The sequence below is a fragment of the Pinus tabuliformis genome, chromosome 1_2 (genome assembly GCF_031772625.1).
Source record: "Pinus tabuliformis cultivar Carrire ecotype Pingquan chromosome 1_2, CPIR1, whole genome shotgun sequence".
Classification (NCBI taxonomy): domain Eukaryota; kingdom Viridiplantae; phylum Streptophyta; class Pinopsida; order Pinales; family Pinaceae; genus Pinus; species Pinus tabuliformis.
Window position 1 is genome coordinate 240,058,974 of NC_142298.1, and position 21,202 is coordinate 240,080,175.

A 21,202-nucleotide genomic window follows, 5' to 3' on the forward strand; every position below is an offset into this window, starting at 1 on the left:
CTCTTTGAAATCTCGACGAAGGCTAGGGATGTTGATGAAATTGGACTTATCCAAAGCATATGATCACTTAAATTGGAAATTCCTCTTTCAGATGCTGGCAACCATTGTATTTTCTTAAGACTAGATATGATGGACTAGATCCATGGTAATAACCCCTTTCTTTTCTATTATTCTCAACAGATCTCCCTCAAGGAAATTCCACTCCATCCAAGGCTTGAGGTAAGGCGCTTCCTTATCCCCATTCTTGTTTATTATCACAATAGAAGACTTGGTCCATTTTCTTCAAGAGGCAAAGTGAGAGGGTCACATAAAAGGAAAAAGACCCCTGAAACTGATCTCTCGGAGTCACACCAGCAATTTGTGGATAATAATATGCTCTTTGGAGAATTGGAAATTTGAGAGATTAAAGCCTTACATGTTATTCTGGAAAAGTTTGAGCTAGCCATAAGTATTTTGTTTCCTTCCTGTTGCGTCGTTTTCTGACTTGTTGTCACATCCAAGTCTTGTTGTTGTATTTATGTTATAGAATGAACAGGGGAAAAATTTGAAAATTGGAGATAGAGTAGAGGATTAAAGGAACGTAGGAGTGATCAAGTGTGGGGAGACCGAATATGGAGGACAGAGCTTCATATCGGATATACAGAGATTACATGAGATCTGAATTTAGAAAAGGATCGCAGAGGAATCGAGACCAAATTGTAATCGTATCGGCATAGGAGAGGCCGTGGCAGTCAGGGGTTGATTTTCATTTAATATTACAAACATATTTTAACAGAGGAAAACTTTGTAAAGCTTGGATTAGTGGGCTTGAAATATTATTAAAATTGGTAGATAAATCTTTGGGTACGAAAGTTGCATATATATAGAAGATGTGTATATACAGAGGTTGCACCTATATAGAGACTGCATTTTTGTGCATATATGGAAATTGTGCATATACAGAAGATATGCGCATATCTTCTATATATATATCACTTTCTTATATGTGCATATTTTCCGTATATACATGTCTTTTATGTATCTATATCGTATATGCGCAAATTCCATATACAGAAATTGCGCATAGATGGAAATTGTGCATATATAGAAGATGCGCATATCTTCGGTATATCCGTAACTTTTTTATATGTGCATATCTTCCGTATATGCATGTCGTTTATGTATCTGCATCGTATATGCGCAAATTCCATATACAAAAATTGTGCATATATGAGAATTGTGCATATACGAAAGATATGCGCATCTCTTCTGTATATACATAAATTTCACATATGTGCAAATTCCATATACAGAAATTGCACACATGCGGAAATTGTGCATATACGCAATATATGCGCATATCTTTCGTATATGTGCATTTTTTTTATATGTGCATCTACCATATATGCGCAAATTCCGAAAATGCGCATATCTTCCGCATATGCGTAAATTTCTTATATGTACATATCTTCTGTGTATGCACGTCTTTTATATATGTGCATATACCATATATGTACAACTTCCGTATACAAAAATTATGCATATACGGAAGATATGCGCATATCTTCTGTATATGCATAACTTTCTTATATGTATATCTTTTATTGTATGTGCATCTACCGTACATGTGCAACTTCCATATATGGAAAATTTTCATCTATGGAAATTGTGCATATACAGAAATTTTTCTATATGCACATATCTTCCAGGGATATGTGCAACTTTCGTATATACACATAACCTCCATGTATGTGAAACTTTAGTATATATAACTTTTGTATATGTGAATTTTTTGTATATGCGCAACTTCCGTATATGCACATATCTTACGTATATGCGTAATTTTCTTATATGTCTATATCTTCTCTATAAGCATGTCTTTTATATGTGTGAGTGTATAGTATATGCGCAACTTCCATGTACAGAAATTACGCATATACAAAAATGTGCACATATAAGAAAGTTATGTATATACGGAAGATATGCACATATCTTCCATATATGCACAATTTCCGTATATGCACAATTTCCATATACAGAAATTGCGCATATACGGAAATTGTGCATATACAAAAGATATACGCATATCTTCCGTATATCCCTTTCTTATATGTGCATATCTTCCGTATATGCACGTCGTTTACGTATCTGCTTCGTATATGCGCAAATTCCATACACAGAAATTGCACACATACAGAAATTATGCATATCTTCCGTATATACATAAATTTCGTATATGCACAAATTCCATATACAAAAATTGTGCATATACAGAAGATATGTGCATATCTCCGTATATACATTAATTTTTTATATGTGCATATCTTCTGTATATGCACGTCTTTTATATATGTGCAGCTACTATATATATGCAAATTCTATATACGGAAATTGTGCATATACGCAATATATGCGCATATTTTTTTGTATATGTCCATCTTTTGTATATGTGCATCTACTGTATATGCGCAACTTTTGTTTATGCGCATATATTCCATATATGCGTAAATTTCTTATATGTCCATATCTTCCATATATGCACGTCTTTTATATATGTACATCTACCGTATATGCACAACTTCCATATACAAAAATTGTGCATATACGCAATATATTCGCATATCTTCCATATATGCGCAACTTTCTTATATGTGAATATCTTCCATATATGTACGTCTTTTATGTATGTGCATCTACCGTACATGTGCAACTTCCATATATGAAAATTTTTCATATACATAAATTATGCATATATGGAAGATATGCACATATCCTCTGTATATGCGAAACTTTTTTATATGCACATATCTTTCAGGTATATGTGCAACTTCCGTATATACACATAACTTCCATGTATGTGAAACTTTAGTATATATAACTTCCATATATGTGCATCTTTTGTATATGTGCATCAATCGTATATGCGCAACTTCCGTATATGCACATATCTTCCGTATATGCGTAACTTTCTTATATGTGTATATCTTCCATATATGCATGTCTTTTATATATGTGAATCTACAGTATATGCGCAACTTCCATATAAGAAAATTGCGTGTATACGGAAATGTGCACATATAAGAAAGTTATGTATATACGGAAGATATGAACATATCTTCTGTATATGCACAATTTCTGTATATACGCAATTTCCAAATACAAAAATTGTGCATATATGGAAATTGTGCCTATACAGAAAATATGCGAATATATTCGGTATATCCCTAACTTTCTTATATGTGCATATCTTTTGTATATGCACGTCGTTTATGTATCTTCATCGTATATGCACAAATTCCATATACAGAAATGTGAATTGCACATATACGGAAATTGTGCATATACAGATGATATGTGCATATCTTCTGTCTATAAATAAATTTCGTATATGCACAAATTCAACATACGGAAATTGTGCATATACAGAATATATGTGCATATCTTCCGTATATACATAACTTTCTTATATGTGCGTATCTTCCGTATATGCACGTATTTTATGTATGTGCATCTACCGTATATATGCAAATTCCATATATAGAAATTGCGCATATACGGAAATTGTGCATATACGCAATATATGCCCATATTGTTCGTATATGTCCATCTTTTGTATATGTGTATCTATCGTATATGCGCATATACTCTATATATACGTAAATTTCTTATATGTGCATATCTTCCGTATATGCACATCTTTTATATATGTGCACCTACTATATATGCACAACTTCCATATACAAAAAGTGTGCATATACGGAAGATACGCGCATATCTTCCGTATATGCATAACTCTCTTATATGTGCATATCTTCCATATATGTACGTCTTTTATGTATGTGCATCTATCATACATGTGCAACTTCCATATATGGAAATTTTGCATATACAGAAGATATGCGCATATCTTCTGTTTATGCGAAACTTTTCTATATGCACATATCTTCCAGGTATATGTGCAACTTCTGTATATACACATAACCTCCATATATGTGAAACTTTAATGCAAGGCCATATCAACAATATGTTATGACCTCATGCATGACAATGACCATTACTCTATTGTACACATTACTACATGCAATCAACAATATGCATAAGCAATGCCTAACCAACTACAAATATGCATAAACGCATGTAGTTGAACATAATTGATCAGTTCTTGCAATCAACCTACAAGACTGATACATGTAATCAAAATATTCAAAAGTAAACTAACATACAAGGATATAAGTAGGCGACATAAAAGAAACATGCAAGTGACATGTAACCATATGTAACTTGTCACATGCTCATGACAAATACTCTTCATGAAACCAACATCAAATTCTCCATGGTAACCATACTACAACCCTAATACATCATCAATCCAATGCAACAAGTATATAAATGTAAGAGACACACATGCAATTGACATGCATGCATGATTAATACATTCAACCCATCCAGTCTGAGAGTTGAAGATATGTGCAACTTTCTTATATGTGCATATCTTCCGTATATGCACATCTTGCATCTACCGTATATGCACAACTTCTATATATGGAAATTGCGCATATACAGAAATTGTACATATACAGAAGATATGTGCATATCTTCTGTATATGTGAAACTTCTCTATATGCACGTATCTTCCATGTATATGTGCAAATTCTATATATACGCATAACCTCCATGTATGTGCAACTTTAGTATATGTAACTTTCGTATATGTGCATCTAAATAGTGTTTATGTCAAGGCTATAAGTGTTTTTGTTTGGGATAATAAGATAATATATTAGCTATATGTTTGTATAAGGAATATAATGGTTGTACTTTTCCATGTTCTATTAAACTAGAATGAAGTATTCATTTAAAAAATATATATAAAAAAATAAATAAATAAATAAAAACCTTATAGTGTCATTGAGAGTCTTTTATAAATATTAAATCTCATATATGTAATTTTTGTTGATCATAGTAAAATTGTAATTAGAAGGACAAAAACTATATACTACTATGTATTTCTATATACACATATATATTTCACTCATATTTTATTATTTTCCATTAAACAAAATGGTAATAAACATTTTTTCAATGTCTATAATAATATGTGGGCCATCAATATTTGTAAATATACATTAAATTATATATATCTCCATTTTATTGTATAAATAATATACACATTGTCATGAATAATTTGTAATTGGATATTTGTTAATTTTCCTTGAGTAAAATAATAAACTATTTAAAAAAAATTCGAACTTAATTAAATAATCATATTTGATTGTCCAATAACAAGTCCTTTGAGACCATGAAAAATAGAATGCCATACAAAGCTAGTTTGAACAATCTTTTATTTTCTTTCCTTATTTGTTAGTTATAAAATAGTTAATTTTTGTTTTAAAATTATATATCCCAAATTTAAAAACTAATTTAATTATATTAATTAAAAAATATTTAAAAATCTATATATTTATTAACACTAATAAAAATTTCATTAAAAGAAAAACTAACATGATAAATTAACAAATATATGTTATAAATAAAAATATCAATAAATGTTGAATATATCATAAAAAAATGTTTATTTTTTATGAAATTTTTTAAAATATCTTAAACCGAATTTTGAATTTTGAAAACATTTTTAACCACACTTTGAATTTTGAAATATTTTCTTTTAAAACAAAAAATTTTAATAATTTTTTTAAAAGTATTTATTAATGATTAAGTTATTAACAAGAAAAAAAACCACAATTAAATTGTTAAATTAAAACATGTAAACTATTTATAAAGATGCTATTAAATTTATAATGCTTATTAGAAATGTTTGGTTTTTCAAAGTTTTGAAAACATTTTTACTCAAACTTTAAATTTTTGAAATATTTTATATGCAATATTCATTTCAAAACATATAATTTTAATATTAAAAAAAAGGGTAATTTTCTTCTAAAAAATTTAGCACTATGTAAGTTAAAAAGCTAATTAGAAGATTTTCAAAATATAAATAAAAATAAATTGAAAAAGACTCCTCGGATAGATATATAATGTAGACCATTGAAATTTCAATGGAAATTTCATTATGATAAAGTTTGATAGATATATAATGTAGACCATCGAATTTATTGTTAAAATACAGAAAATGTTTCATTGAACTAAAGATTGTTAATTGTCACATTTAAAAATTTACCACATATTGTTTTTGGAGAGGACAACCAAGGCCTTAACTTAGGGAAGAAAAGGAAAAAATTCCATATTTATAATCATTAACAGAGACAAAATTCGAGAGGAAAAGAAAGATAGAGTCGTTGTTAGTGAATCACCATTTGGGGCTCTCTTGTAAATAAAAAGCTATTGTTGAATGGCGTCGTTACATATTTGCAATAACATCCCCAATCCTTGAACAATGGAGAGACAATGCCAGATCCATATAACAGACTTGTCGAGGATGTCGTTAAACTCATTCGATGGTATTCCCATTCACCTTTGTTGGCTTTCATCACCAGATTGCATCAGCAGGGCTTTAGAAAGGGATGTATGGATGCAGCCCAGAGGATGCGGCTCATTTGCCATTTCATAAATCAATATATTAAGCTCATGCTCAGTTATAACAAGGCACAAAATGTCACATGGGAAAGGAGAAACCTCCTGGCACATATCTAACAACAGATGATTGAATGGAAAGCTTTGAGCATCTCTTGTCTCTGTCATGTAGTCGAAAACTCCCTTCAGCACACACAGCGGGATCTGATTCTCCAATTTAATAATATAGTGCATGATACGCATGCAATAAGCCACACAAAAGCCTTTGTTTTAGAGTCTAAGCTATGTATTGATATAGAAGAGGAGGATGCGAGGATTAATGATTTTAAAAGGAAGGATAAATCTACGAACTATCATTAGAGTGAAGTTTTGAGAATACTCACCGAAATTGTGAGAGCGAAACAAACTTGGCACAGGTTATGCAAGAATGTGGTCGCGAACTTTATCTTGTACCTCTTCACCTGTGAAAGCTTTGCACAAGGAGAGTCAATATCTTTCTCCATATTCCAATGGTGGTAAGGCCCAAGGGAGATTAGCTATGGAATATAGGCTTCTGGTTTCATTGTTAGTAAATGAGCCAGTGTGCGCTGGTTCACAACCATGTTTAGTCGAGGGTCATCGATTCAATTTCAAATTCCAAACCAATAATGGCACGGATTCAAGCTCTGTGGGCGAGCCTTATGCAGTCTCTAAAGTATGCTAGCTGGCTGTCATCCTCGGCTTGCCTTCCATACCAGAACGACAGGCCTGAAGGAGTAACGAAGAGGAAACACATGGTGAGGTTTGTCAATGGAACCTGGTGAATAGCTGAAATCCATTTAACTGCATTGAAATAAATAAAATAGCATGCTTCGAAATTCAAATTTGAATTCAAATCAAATGGATAGACGAGTATTAATGTCAACGGACTAGATTACATACTATCATGTATGCCGTGTCCATGAAGCAAATTCTCATCAATATTGTATGGTCATGGAGTAGTGGCCGAAAATAATCGCGTTATTTATTGTCGAGAAACCGGGTAGATGGGAGTTCCCATTTCGAGGCGGCCAAAACCCACTGTCATGGTACTGCCTCTTGTACTCTTAAGCTGTAATAAATATCCTATATGGGTGGAAATAAGGCTTGCCGTCGCCGTGTCGCATTGGCCTTACTTCAGGTATCTCCATCAGTGAGCCTTATTTCCACCCCTATAGGTCCATCACACAAAATACTCTCTCTTCTGATTGTTGTTGATAACCATAACTCTATAAGCCACAATATTCCCTAGCCTCAAATTTGGGTGATCAACAATAAAGGATGCTATGTGTGATGGCATTCTTATAGTCTTGAAAAAAGTATTGTGTATTATATATATATATATATATATATATATATATATATATATATATATATATATAGAGAGAGAGAGAGAGAGAGAGAGAGAGAGAGAGAGAGAGAGAGAGATTTTGGCTGTGGTTCATAGACACCCTGGTCAACGGGTGGCACTACATCCATGGAAAAATATGGGTTGATCAACCCCAAAGGGAATCTAGCCCCGTGGCCCACTAGCAAGGCCTGACCCCAAGGGCTTCGGGGAGATTGGACCTTGTGACCTCCTGATGGCGGGCACTAATTTTGACAAACTGAACTAACCCTTGGGGCTTGTGTATTATATATATAGCATATCTCCATCATCAATTAACAAACTTGTGTAATATATATTTTTAAATGGTCTGTTAGTCATATTTTCCTCACATTCACATCAAGTACAGTTGAGGCACGAACTTGCATCATCCAATTTGGTCATTATGGTCCAACATTACTCAATAGTAGTTCTTGTATAGGTATTAATGTGCATTTGGAAATTGTCACAAGCATCATTTTAGAGATGTTACATTAGGATTTCATGTTAACCACCCTTAGTATTGCTTTTGTTGCACATTCTACACATTGTATTACTTCACTAGGCCTTGCAGGTAGTTCAAATTCCAATATCATGATTTGGTTTGAGTGAGTTGGTTTCAGTTATGCTAAAGTTCACATTTATAGTGAAGTTGTGACTAACCAGGATATCATCATCCATATTGTTCAACTATCCAATTTAATTCAAACCTAAGTAATATTAATTGATGGATCATTATTGATGTGCATTTGGAAATTGTAAAAGGTATTGTTCCAAAAAGGGCACATTAGGATTACAAATTGGCCATCCTTAGTCTTGTTCAGGTTGCATATATTTTACATGTTATATTTACTCACTATGCCTTGGGGTTTTTTCATATTCCACTTTTTAGTCTCACAATTTAATTTGTGAGAGTTTGTCGTGTTCATTTTTTTTTTTTTTTCTAATCATTGAATTAGTATGTTTGCGTTCATAAATTATGTTAGTTTTCATATTTTTTTTTAGTTTTAGGCTTTAGCTTGACATAATCTTTGTGGTAGTTCATTTTTTTGTTGATATCATAGCAGAATAAAGGGCTCTGTTGGAAAGGGATCTTCAAAAAAACTGAAAATACTAAGCATGAATAACAAAATATTTCCAGTGAAACCAAGTGCAATGTGAACTATGATATGTGATTAAAAATAAATCTAGAGTACGTAAATCAGTACCTCCATTCATGAAAGTAACCAAGGCGCTACCTATGTTTATTAGCTTGCTAATTTTGTTTCCTTGTGTTAAAAGAGTAATGTTTATTTGTGGCTATTGTCTATTGGCAAAGCTACTTGCCCACCACAAGAGCCACTTGTTTGGAATCCATCTGGGGTCAGTCTGACCAACTAGTATACACATGATATTCCACATTTGAAGTCCAACCATTTCTTGAATCTTAATACTTTGTTAGGAGAAATAATAACAAAATTGTGATCTTTTATGGATTTTAATTTATGGTTGCAATGTTTCATAGTACACTTTTGGTACATGAACAACATATTTGATGAAACCACTTGAATCTTAATACTTTGTTAGGACAAATAGTAACTAAATTGTGATATTTTATAGATTTTAATTTATGGTTGTAATGTTTCATAGTACACTTTTGGTACATGAACAACATTTATGATGAAACCAACCTAGATTGTGATTATGTTTTTTCTTGGATGTTGGCTTATCATCAATACTTAATTATTTGTAATGTGATCTAGCAATGCTTGTAATGCATGTCTCTATATAGTTCATTTATTATGAAGTTGAAATGCTTGATTTTGGTTATTATACTGAAAGACACTTCCATATCGAGTATGTCACCGTATCAATGTCATTACCTTTAAAAAGATGTAGGAAACTAGTGTTTAATGGAAGTACCACTGAGAAACCCTCGGGTATACTGCAAGAATCGAATGTATAAGAAAACTCAGTCTATAATCTGCAAGAATCGAATGTATTGAATGTAAAAGGGAGCAAGGCCACCGAGAAAACTCACAGTCTATGAGTAATATTTTAAAAGCATATAATCATCAAATATTCAATGGAATATACAAACTATTGAATATTCAACCATTGGAAATCTTCTCACTCGTCGCATATTCAACAATAGAAATGACATATGGAAGCATCGGTGCCTTAGCACTCACATTGGACAAAACTCTACTTTGTCGCATATACAACGCTTAACCGTCAGATTCCAAGCGTCAAAGCATCAACATCTTTGTCACACAATATAATTATTTTGTCGATTACCCAATGTATCAAGGTCAGTTTGTTCTATCGGAAAAAACAACTTATTTGTCACATATCTGATAGGTCACTGTCAGCCTAAAAGAAACGATGCAACAACACTTTTTTTGCAATATTTACTTATTCCTTCAATGACCCAACACTTAAACATCATTTTTCTTTTGTCAGGCACAACAACGTACATGTCAAATATCCAATGAGAGACTCATACGCGACCAACCCGATATGCGACATTCTATTGGTTAGATAGATGATAGTTTGTAGCGTCACATAACCGACTTATAAATGTTGGTATTTTAAGGACCATTTCAGGCTTTATGTGTCAGATAATCGACACCTGTACAATCACATATCCGATGGTAGCTAAACTGTCAACTATTCGACTGAATTCCAATGACGGTTTGATAAACACCACTGTGTTGGATAACCAATGCCAATAAGTCACATATCCAACTAATCGTCATTGGATTTTGGCCCCATTTGTACTAGTGCGTCATGAGCCAGAAACCCCAAGTGAAAGTACCATAGATATACAAAATGTTGAAAATGCATATCTAACAAGATAGAATGAAAACATGACACACATGAGGACGAACATGAAATTTGTGCGAGCCCCAAAGGTGGAAATTTAGCATGTTGAATTGAGGCTGTGAATGAGAAGTGTGTAATTTGTGATCCTAAAGGTCCAAGTGGTATCAAAAATGAATCTTGAGGGCTCCTGCATAGTATGCCTAAAGTTCCAAACCAGGGCGTATAAAAGTGTGGTGGGGCCCACAATGCCACCTCAATTGAGCGTATAAAAGTGTTGTGGGGCCCACAATGCCACCTTATTTAATCTCTGATGAGTTGGAAATAAATGAGTCTTCGAGTGTTCCTAATGTTGTTTTGAGGTCGCCAGATACCCCGATCAACTTAAGCTTGGAGCCTAGTGAGTCTTATGTCCTTACATTTTGTGATTTTTATTATTTAGCTTGGGGTGGTGTTATGGTATGGGTCTATACAACTGTTTTTATGTTTTGGGGCCCATACCCATGTGGGCAATTCAAGGGAAGGTGTGGTGACTGTGTGAGTGGGGAACAGGCAGTCATGATAATGACCACAACTATGAATTGTGTAGTTCCACGAATGGTCGTGCAACTTGGGTGGCCATAGTTGCATGTATTTGTGTGATTATGGGTTGGTAAAACATGGTGTACATCGTTCCTAGGTGGAAAATAGTTGTGGTAATCACCATGAATATTCATGTCATAGTTGTGTGATGACCTACATACAAAGGGTAGCTACAACAACATTGATCACACAACTTGTGCTGAACATAATTGCAAGACACCCTATGCAATTGTATGAGGTATAAATACATGGACTAGTGCAATTGTTAGAGGTATAATTGCAATGATGCGTCAAAAATCACTGAGGCAATTTTGTGTGGATTGCATTTTTAAAAGGAAACCTTAGGATACTTTGGTTTTTCTGATTTTTTGTATTTTCCAACATTCACTAGTACACTTACACTTGTCATTCTCAAATGTTGAGCATCCCAGCTAGTCAAATTGAGTCTAAATTTTTTCAAAGATAACAATGAGGGAATGTAATCCATTGTCTATTCAAATAGAATAAAATGTTAAGTTTTGAAATGATTATGATAAAAACGAACTAAATGATACTTTGTAGAGATGATTGGTGGGAATTCTAATATTTTTAACCACAACAAGGTCTCATATTACATATTTAGTTCTACTAGGTTAATTCTTAGTTAAACCACTTAATAATCATTGGAAAACAACTAAGAGAGTCATTCGATACTTGGAAGGCACTATAAATTTTGATATTGAATATTCCAATCATTTGAATCTTAAGTTGATAGGCTATTCAAATTTTCATTGGATAGAAGATCTAAATGATGAGAATCTACAACTAGATATGTATTTATTATAAGAGCTAGAATTATGTCTTGGAGTAACATGAAGCGATCAATTACCTTCTTGTCCTTAATTGAATCCAAGTATAAAGCATTTTGCAATGTTGCCTATGAAACAACTTATTCTTGAAGAATGTGATAAAGGAAATGAGTACCTACATCTATTGAATATTAGAATCAAAGCTCAATAATATGCCAAACAATCCAATATATCATGCAAAATCAAACCACGTTGAAACTCAATATGACTTTGTAAAGGAAATTGTTCAATACAAAAATTCATTTCGATAATATGGTGAATATATTCACCAAGCATCTAACAACGGTTAAATCTGTAATATATATATATATATATATATATATATATATATATATATATATATATATATATATAAACACACTAGGAATTTTAGAGGACTCATTTCTTCATTAAATTAGAGTTATTTCTTGGTAACATGGTTAATATATTCACCAAGCATCTAAGAACAATTAAATATATAATATATATAAAAACTAGGAATTGTAGAGAACTCATTTCTTCATTAAATGAGAATATATAATATAATATAGATATATTTTTGTAAAGATATACAAACAAAATTATATAATTAGTTTTTTTTTTTTGAATCAAATAAGATAAACATTACTAACTAACAGATTTTGCAAGTACTTATGGATACTACATAGCCCTTATAATTTTATTGGAAATCAAATCAAGGTAGACACTAGTAATTAGACAACTTACCTACTTTTTATAACTCAAAGCTCATTTTTTAAGATTTAAAGAAATAAAGCAATAGCACCAATGATTTAGAAATTTACTTACTTAAAAACCATTAACAAATTATTTTAAATTGTCATTTTTTTAACACAAAATAATATTATTTTATATTCCAATTTTAAAATTTTATCAATAAAATCCAAATTAATTATCTTAAATATTGTAAATAATTTTATTTATAATATAAATCAATTAACTTAAAAACAAATATTAACATTTATAACAAAGTTATTTCATATAAAATGTTTAACTTGATTAAAAAAATTATATTATAAACTTATTATAACCGTGCTTCTAGTTAATTAATTTATAAGCTGCAGTAATAAACACATTATGAAAAGAACCAACCTACAAAGTTTGGAATCCTAAAATGCATTTTAGGAAAGAAGATTCTGCATGTAAAATGCATCATATTTTAATATTTTCCATATTTTGAATGGTAATGCTTTTTAATCGGTATATTTGTTTAGAGTTGATAAGTAGATTCGCTAAAAGTTGTTTAGAATTGATAGGTAGTTCATTGAATATTTGTTTAGAGTTGATAAGCAGATTTGCTGAAAGTTGTTTAGAATTGATAGGTAGTTCATTGAAAGTTAAATGAAATCCATAAGACACAAAATGCATAATTCAGAGGTAGGCCCACTGAAAGGTGAATGGAAACTCAAGCCATGGGAAAACTTTTTAAGTTTACTTAAACCATAATTGGATCTGGATCGACATGAGTAATAAATAATGGGATAGAAAGAGTACGTGAAAGTATTTATTTACCTTATTCATATTTTCTATGATGAGTTCTTCCAGCTAATGAAAATAATTAAGAGCTGTGAGAGAAATCCCAAGCATGCACGACCCAAAAAACTTAATTTTTCTCACCGAGTCTGTGGCCGATGTGTACCAAAGTGCGAAGTCATGAATTAAGGTATCTATCCAATGTATAGCTACAACCCAGTACTCTGACATCGACCAACTTCGGGGAGTTCACTGTCACGGACTCTGTAGTGTAATTTCCTTCAAACCCCCCGGGCACACATTTTCAAATCCTCCAAACCTATGCAATATTGGATTTTCAAATTTTCAAGAAGGGGGCATTTTGCTGCAAGCTGCTCAAGGATATCATCATTACTATTAGTCGAGAACCCTATTAGAGAACAGGTTATGTAGGAGGATGTTTTACTTTAAGACTGATTTGTTTCACGATGCAGAATTGATCCATTTCCACAACATTTTGCCAGAATAGAACCCGAAAATCTTCAAACTTTCAAGCTTAGCAGAATGGTATAACAAAATATTATCAATTACTTCTTCACTAAAACAGTCATCCGAAAATTTCAGATAGGGTAATAATGTCCAAAGCCACCGCCATCTACGCTAGAGCATAGAACAATGTGAGAGGGGGTGGCTGCCTTTTCCGCTTATGCACGCCGGGCTGATTCCATTCATTTCTGGTTCAAAATGAAAAGAATCCACCGAATCTTTTTGCTGCTTGTAGGAAAATCCCACCAATCTACTGGTAGACTGCTATTTTAATCTGCGTTGGCTTGGGTTTAGGCTTCTACTTGCCCTGAAACATTGGCGGGGCAGTTTACAAGTTCAAATTTCCAAATTTCGAATTTGGGCTGGGCTGGGCGGGTTTACAAGTTCAAAGTTCAAATTTTGAATTTGAATATAAATAAATGGTATTAATGCGTACAATACTGATTCCACCTGATACATTTTTTATCATCAATATCAGAAGACATTTTATGGCTATCAATATCAGAAGAATGGATGCGCCTCCCGTTTTAATGACCATCAATACAAACAGCCAGATAGATGATCATATCATGAACAGCTCCATAACCATTAACCAGAAAGTGTGTGCCTGAAAATTACGTATACTGGTTCACTGGTAAATAAATATCAGAGTCTTCCCATGTACCGATGTCTTTAGAGGGTGTATTAATGGGTCTATATGGGACCAGAGTCTTCCCATGTACCGATGTCTTTAGAGGATGTATTAATGGGTCTATATGGGTGGAAATAGCGCTTGCCATCTCATTCAGTAGTGATGGAAAGAACGCACTGAATACAAATAGGAGCTCATTTTAAGTTATTTGTCAAACAAAAATTGAAATGACAGGAACCAGATGCACAACTTATGCCTCCATACGTGGAATACATTTTGATATTTAAATCAAAGTAACAACCTGTAAGATCTTTGAAATTACTTAAAAACTGAATCAAATTTAATTCGAGTAATCTTTGCAATAATACTTTACAGAGTCCAGCTCAAAGCAACAGGAAAATCGAATCAATTTGTATTAATTTAGAATCAATCGAAATTGAGCATGACCTTGAGTTGTAATTACATGGTTGGCTTCCGAAATAACAATATATTTTGACATATGTAGATGCATCTGTGGTGCTCTCAATCTAAAGGAAGTTTCCTAGGCAAAAATTTAGGAATGTAGCCCGGGGCAAAGAGAAACAAGTGAAATTGCAATGTGATTTCTTAAGAAATAAGTCAAACATACATTTACTTTGCATTTAGAAAGAGAATGACGAGTCCTGATTTGTACAATGCAAATATCACATTTTCTTAAATAATAATTATAACAAAGATTTGAGGAGACATTAAATTCTTTTTAGTTATTTCTTATTAAATGAATCATTTAATTCAAAATAATAATAATAATAATTGCATCAAGGCAAGCTTCTGGCTACTTTCACACGGTAGAAGAGAAAAATTACTTCTTTCGCAAAAGCATAATACTCACTGCTCATGGATAATTAGAAATTATCCGTATGAAAGAAGCATTCACTATTAAATAAATTATTCATTTCTCAGAGAAGAAAAATAAAAATAAACCCCTCATAGAAATTATCCATATGAAAGAAGCATTCACTATTAAATAAATTATTATTTTTCAAAGAAGAAAAAATAAAAATAAAAATAGTAAATAAAAGCTAATTGAATAATTATGTACTTCCATGGTTATAATCAATATGAGGCCATTAAAACAGACTATTGCTTTTAATCTGTAAGTATGTACTTCCATGGTTATAATCGATATGAGGCCATTAAAACAGAGTGTATTTTTATAGATTAGCCCAGCATTCCCTTCTTACTATTGGTTCAGTGGATGCCATGAGGTACCTTCCATGCTGATGATCTGCAATGCTCCCATATGTTTTAACTTTTAATGAATGATCGGTGTAGGTGGTAGTAAACGTTGATGAAAGTGAATAACCTACCTGATCTCACCTAACTTGCTCTATACAATCCAAGTCCATCTAGCTTGTTGAAATATATAATCCAGTCTCTACTTGCCAGGCTGAAGAATATAGGGTTTCGCTGGCTACACCCACGCCTTCTTGCCCGGCTGTAAAGGTGGAAATAAAATGAACTAAACAAACCAAGAAAGTGATGTCCCTTTCAGAACCAGAACAGCCGGGAGGTATAGGCCCCTCCTAAGACCCTATTTTTCCCTCTCAGGCGAGACAAAACACATACCTCAATCACCTTACGCTCTTCTCCTTTATACTGAACTTGACGAAGAAAGCACACCAATTTCATGGCATGGTTTCCTTGCACATCATGTTCTTAGAGTCCCGCATCTACCGCATGACCTCTGGAACAGTCAGCAACCTCGAGAGGCTAGGGAGTGAAACCCATCATGAAAAAATGAAGACAATCATGTTCAGTGCAAGTTTCCTCAAGTCATGTTCTTAGAGTCCCGCATCTGTTGCGCGAGCTCTGGAACAGTCAGCAACCTCGAGAGGCTAGGGAGTGAAACCCATCATGAAAAAATGAAGACAATCATGTTCAGTGTAAGCTTCCTCAAGTCCGAGTTCAGTTGGGAGTTCAGCTGGGTAACTGAAATGCCTACCATTCCGCGTGTAACTGAAAACCATGACGCAACACAAGTGGAACAGAGGTCATTTCGCCCGTAACTGAAAACCATGACATAACACAAGTGGAAAAAAAGTTCAAAACCTTTGCATGTTGTAGATTTGTCTGATCGGACGGCCATACGAAGTGACAGGTGTCAAGATACAGGGGAAAGGATAGACGAAAATGAAAAATGGACTGATTCAAAAGAAGGCCTATCGGCCTAATTAGCAACAATTATGAAAATCCCTTAAACAAAGTAAATTACCGTCAATCTAACCGATTTAAAAGGAAAACAGACAAAACTGAACATAAACCCTATTTATGCTTGACAGCTTGCGTGCACATTCAGCGAGCAAATTGTTGACATCTTTCATGCAATTTATGTTTCTCCTCTTCAGCGTTCTACTCTTCCTGGCATATAGTTTCTTGGCTATATCTTTTGCTGTTTGACATGAGTTATGGTTTGGTTTCATTTTTGCTTAGCTCTCTCCAAAACTCAGTTATGCGGTGCACGATCAACAAATTCGTGCTTCGTGCTTTGAAAACCCTGTTCTGCGGTGCACACAAATTACCTTGTTTACTCCCACCTGCGACGCATTTGCATGCCATTCGCAACCTTCGTACCTCCGGTGGAGCTTGGCTTTCCCGTGACTTGAACCCTGGTCGCTGGTCTCGTCTAATCATTCCATTATGAAGTTATGGCATTGATGAGTAAGTCAATAACCAACACTTTAAGTTTTGGCATTTATATTTCATGAAGAATTGGGGTTTATTACAGTTCTTTATGATGTCTGCAATTTTTCATTAAGCTAGGGTTTCGTTGTGTTTATTATTTCTGAGGCTTCCATGTGCGAGGAGGACCTCTTCCATCTCTCCAAGGTTTGGACATCTACTATAGGAACTCTTTTAAGTTCTCATTCGGGTATTCAGGTAAAGTTACCCATTCTAGATGGGATTTTGAGCGTCTTTCTCTGCTTGTTTTTTTTTGGATACTTACCTTATTTGGGTTACTATGTTGCAGGTTGAGGACAACAAAAGGCAACGACCAAGGTCTCCAAGCAGAGGCCTACATTGCAACGGTTGAGAACGAAAATGAATCTCGCTTTGAATACTCATTTCATGGGAGGATAAGCGGGCCATCTCCAATTGTTGGATGAACTGCATGGAGGAAAAATGATCCGGTGACCTTCCGGGTGGTGATCATCTCCCGGGACCCTCATATTCCCCTCTATAGGAGCACTAACCATCCATTTTCTACCATCCAAATGTTATTTTCTCGACATTTTTCTGCGCACTTTCGATTTGTGCACCGAGATCTCAGCATGAACTAGAGGAATTAGAAAGTCCTTTAAGACAAGGTTGAAATTTAGAAGCTTTGAGTTTATAGGCTTTGATTGATCTTGTGGCATGGTGTTGCTTTTTTTTGTATAATTTCAATATTAATGATTAATCTCAAGACAAAATACTCTGATACATGAGTTCATGTTCTCCTTCCTCCATCTCTACTTTATACTTTATGGTATAGGGTTAGCTTTTTTGTTTTGTTATTTGTAGTTTTACTAAATGAGAATTTTATTTTATGTATTTTTTTTTCCATTTTGAGAGATGCTTTAGGTATCTCCTAGGTATGAGGTTAAACTTCAACTGGGATTATGTTTGGACTCAAGTAGGGGCTACATGACTAGGTCTAGACGCTACTCGTAAGCACATGATTCCACTGTAATAATTTAGGTGATGATATACAAAGGATACTGGTTTATGTGCAGATACTATCTATGTTGAAACTGCCTTTTTGAACTACCTTTTTGGTCCTTTTGTAAGGTCGTAAATTGTTTTTTATCGGAAAAAAAAACAAATGCAGTGCCCACCTGTACTAAGTCTGCAAAACCCAACACCTTTGGTAAATGAAGCTCCACAAAAGCCAAAGGCAGTTTCTTCTAAATCTCCAGAAAATAAAAGTGAGGAAAATACACAGTGTTCACGAGCCACATTACCTCTGAAATACAAGAGAACCGACAAGTGGGCACTTCCTCCAAAACCTTCTTTTGTGGCTGCAGTATAGAGTCTAAAAATTTGGTGGTTAAAGCATGTAACCTTTCTCACTTGGATCAAGTCATTGGCATGGCTCCCTACTCCATATTAGATACTTTTGAAATGTCGTTGAAACTATGTTGGCCAACCAGATTGTCTAACCTTATTGAATGCCATATCTCTTGCAAAATCCAAACCATGATCCTCAACCAAATATTGATGTTTCTGCAAACTAGGTTTGTCACATTAATATGTCTGAGCATAGTAATGGGGAAAACAAGGATTAAAAACGTTTTTCCTAAATCTGTATGCCTATACTTGTGAAAGTCATGATCTACTAATAGCTAGGTAGCATCTGCAAGCAAATTGAGAGATACACCTATATCATTATTCTCTTGGCTTGCAGTGTTTTGACTTCCTAAACCAAGATTGGATCTACTTAAATTTGATCGACTTCTACTTTTTTTATCATATATATGAATAATTCTATCATAAAACTGAGCATTTGCAAGAGGTTGCATAGATTTCAGGGAGCCCATCTATTAAAATAAGAGTAGAACAGGTACACAGTAAAGAGATAATTTTGATAAACAACATCTCACACATTGAAGGTCGAGATAGAAAGAGAGATTAGCGTTTACCTCAAGGGAATGTAAAGATATAATGAATTCATTTATGCCCTTGAATTATTTGTAGGGAACAAATGTTACAGGCCGCTTAAATTGGCTTGTAAAAGATTTGGGCCCTTGGTTGAAGAATCCATTTCTGGAGAAGAATGAGCATTACTGACTTATAATCAAGTTGCAGAAACATCCATTTTTGAAATTTGATAAACTAGAATACTAAGTCCATTTCCTTACTTGAAGTCTAATGTGGGTGTCAAGCATATTTGGAAATGAAGCATAGTTCTTGCTATCTATACCTTATGGCGTCCCTAGAGGCCTTGATATCGTCTTATCGAACTCACAAATTTCTGTAAATGATGAATTGGGCTGCAAGCAAAGTATTCATGTCTAGAAACTTGTCTAGAAACGTCAGAAATACCAAGGCTCGAGAAGGAAAAGTAAGTTTAAAGAAATACCATTGCTTGAGAAGGAAAAGTGTATAAAAACATTATTTCGTTGCGTATGTCTTAAAATTGTTTTAGCTTGGGTTTTGTTTTTCTAGGATGGAAAAAAATTTAGCTTGGGTTTTGTTTTAGCTTGGGTTTTGTTTTTTAGTGAAAATTTCCAAAAGTTTTTTGGTGGGTTTTTCTTGTTTAATTGCTCTAAAATCGTGCATGAATTTATTGAAATCACAAGCTTGATGGGTAGCCCCTCCACAATGAAAGTGCCCTAGGGTTTTTGAGGGTGTTGAATCTATATATATACAGTCAAAAAAATGAGTTTAAATAACACAATTCAAGATTTTACCTCAAAATTTTACGCTGGATTCTAGCACCAGAAAGTCCAAAAAAGTCACTCTAAAGACAACTCGGAAGAAAATATGTTAATAGCTCAAGACCTAGACACATATAGGAGTGAAAGTCTTCCCCATAAAAATCACGGAGGTAATTATAGGTGGCATGGTTTTCCTTAAATAACAATGATGTGTCAACCTAGTAGTGGATAGTAGCCAATAATGGTTGTTCCCATTTATTGAAGATAATGGAGAATATGTAAATTTGGAGAGATTCGGTTCACTAGAGCCTTAGATTAGGAATTAATTCCTATTTCTTAGGTAGTTGTTCTAACTTCTGTAGATGTGTGAACACTATATATATATATATATTGTAAGATGATTTGATGTAGAGCCTTTTGCTAAAGGCAATGTCTAGGTGGAGCTCCTCACCTATGAGCTATCCAATCCATCAATAAAGTGATTCTTCAGCTGTTCAACATGGTATTAGAGCTGCAGGTTTGAGAGGGCTCGTGAATCCCTGAGTGGGGAGCTGGTGTGTAGAAAGAAGGCATGGTGAGAAGGTTGAGAAGTAGCACATTTTTTTAAATTTAATTCACAGTAATCATTGCTCCTTCTAAAGGAAAGAGAGCGCTGACCATCGCGGATTCGAAGGGGAAAAGGGTGATGGAGAGCGCTGACCATCGCGGATTCGAAGGGGAAAAGGGCGATGGATGTTGCTTTCCTTAGAGAAAATCTATCTATCGCTCCCGAAAATAGTGTTTTTGAGAGTGAAGATTGCGCTTATCTATGTTCACTGTAGTTTGACCGTGGATGGTGACCGCCATGTGCGAGCGAAGATCTTGCACTTAGCATCTTGGAAATCCGATTCGGTGGGAAATCTCTATGAAAACAAAATCGACCATTAATTCACGTAAATCAGATTCATTGACTGCGCTGCTGCTTGACCTCGGCCTTTTTCGGGTAGCTGACGATCTACACTGAAGTAGTTACGGGTTTGAGAAATTCGTTCAAGGGGATGTTAATGCGGTCGATCTC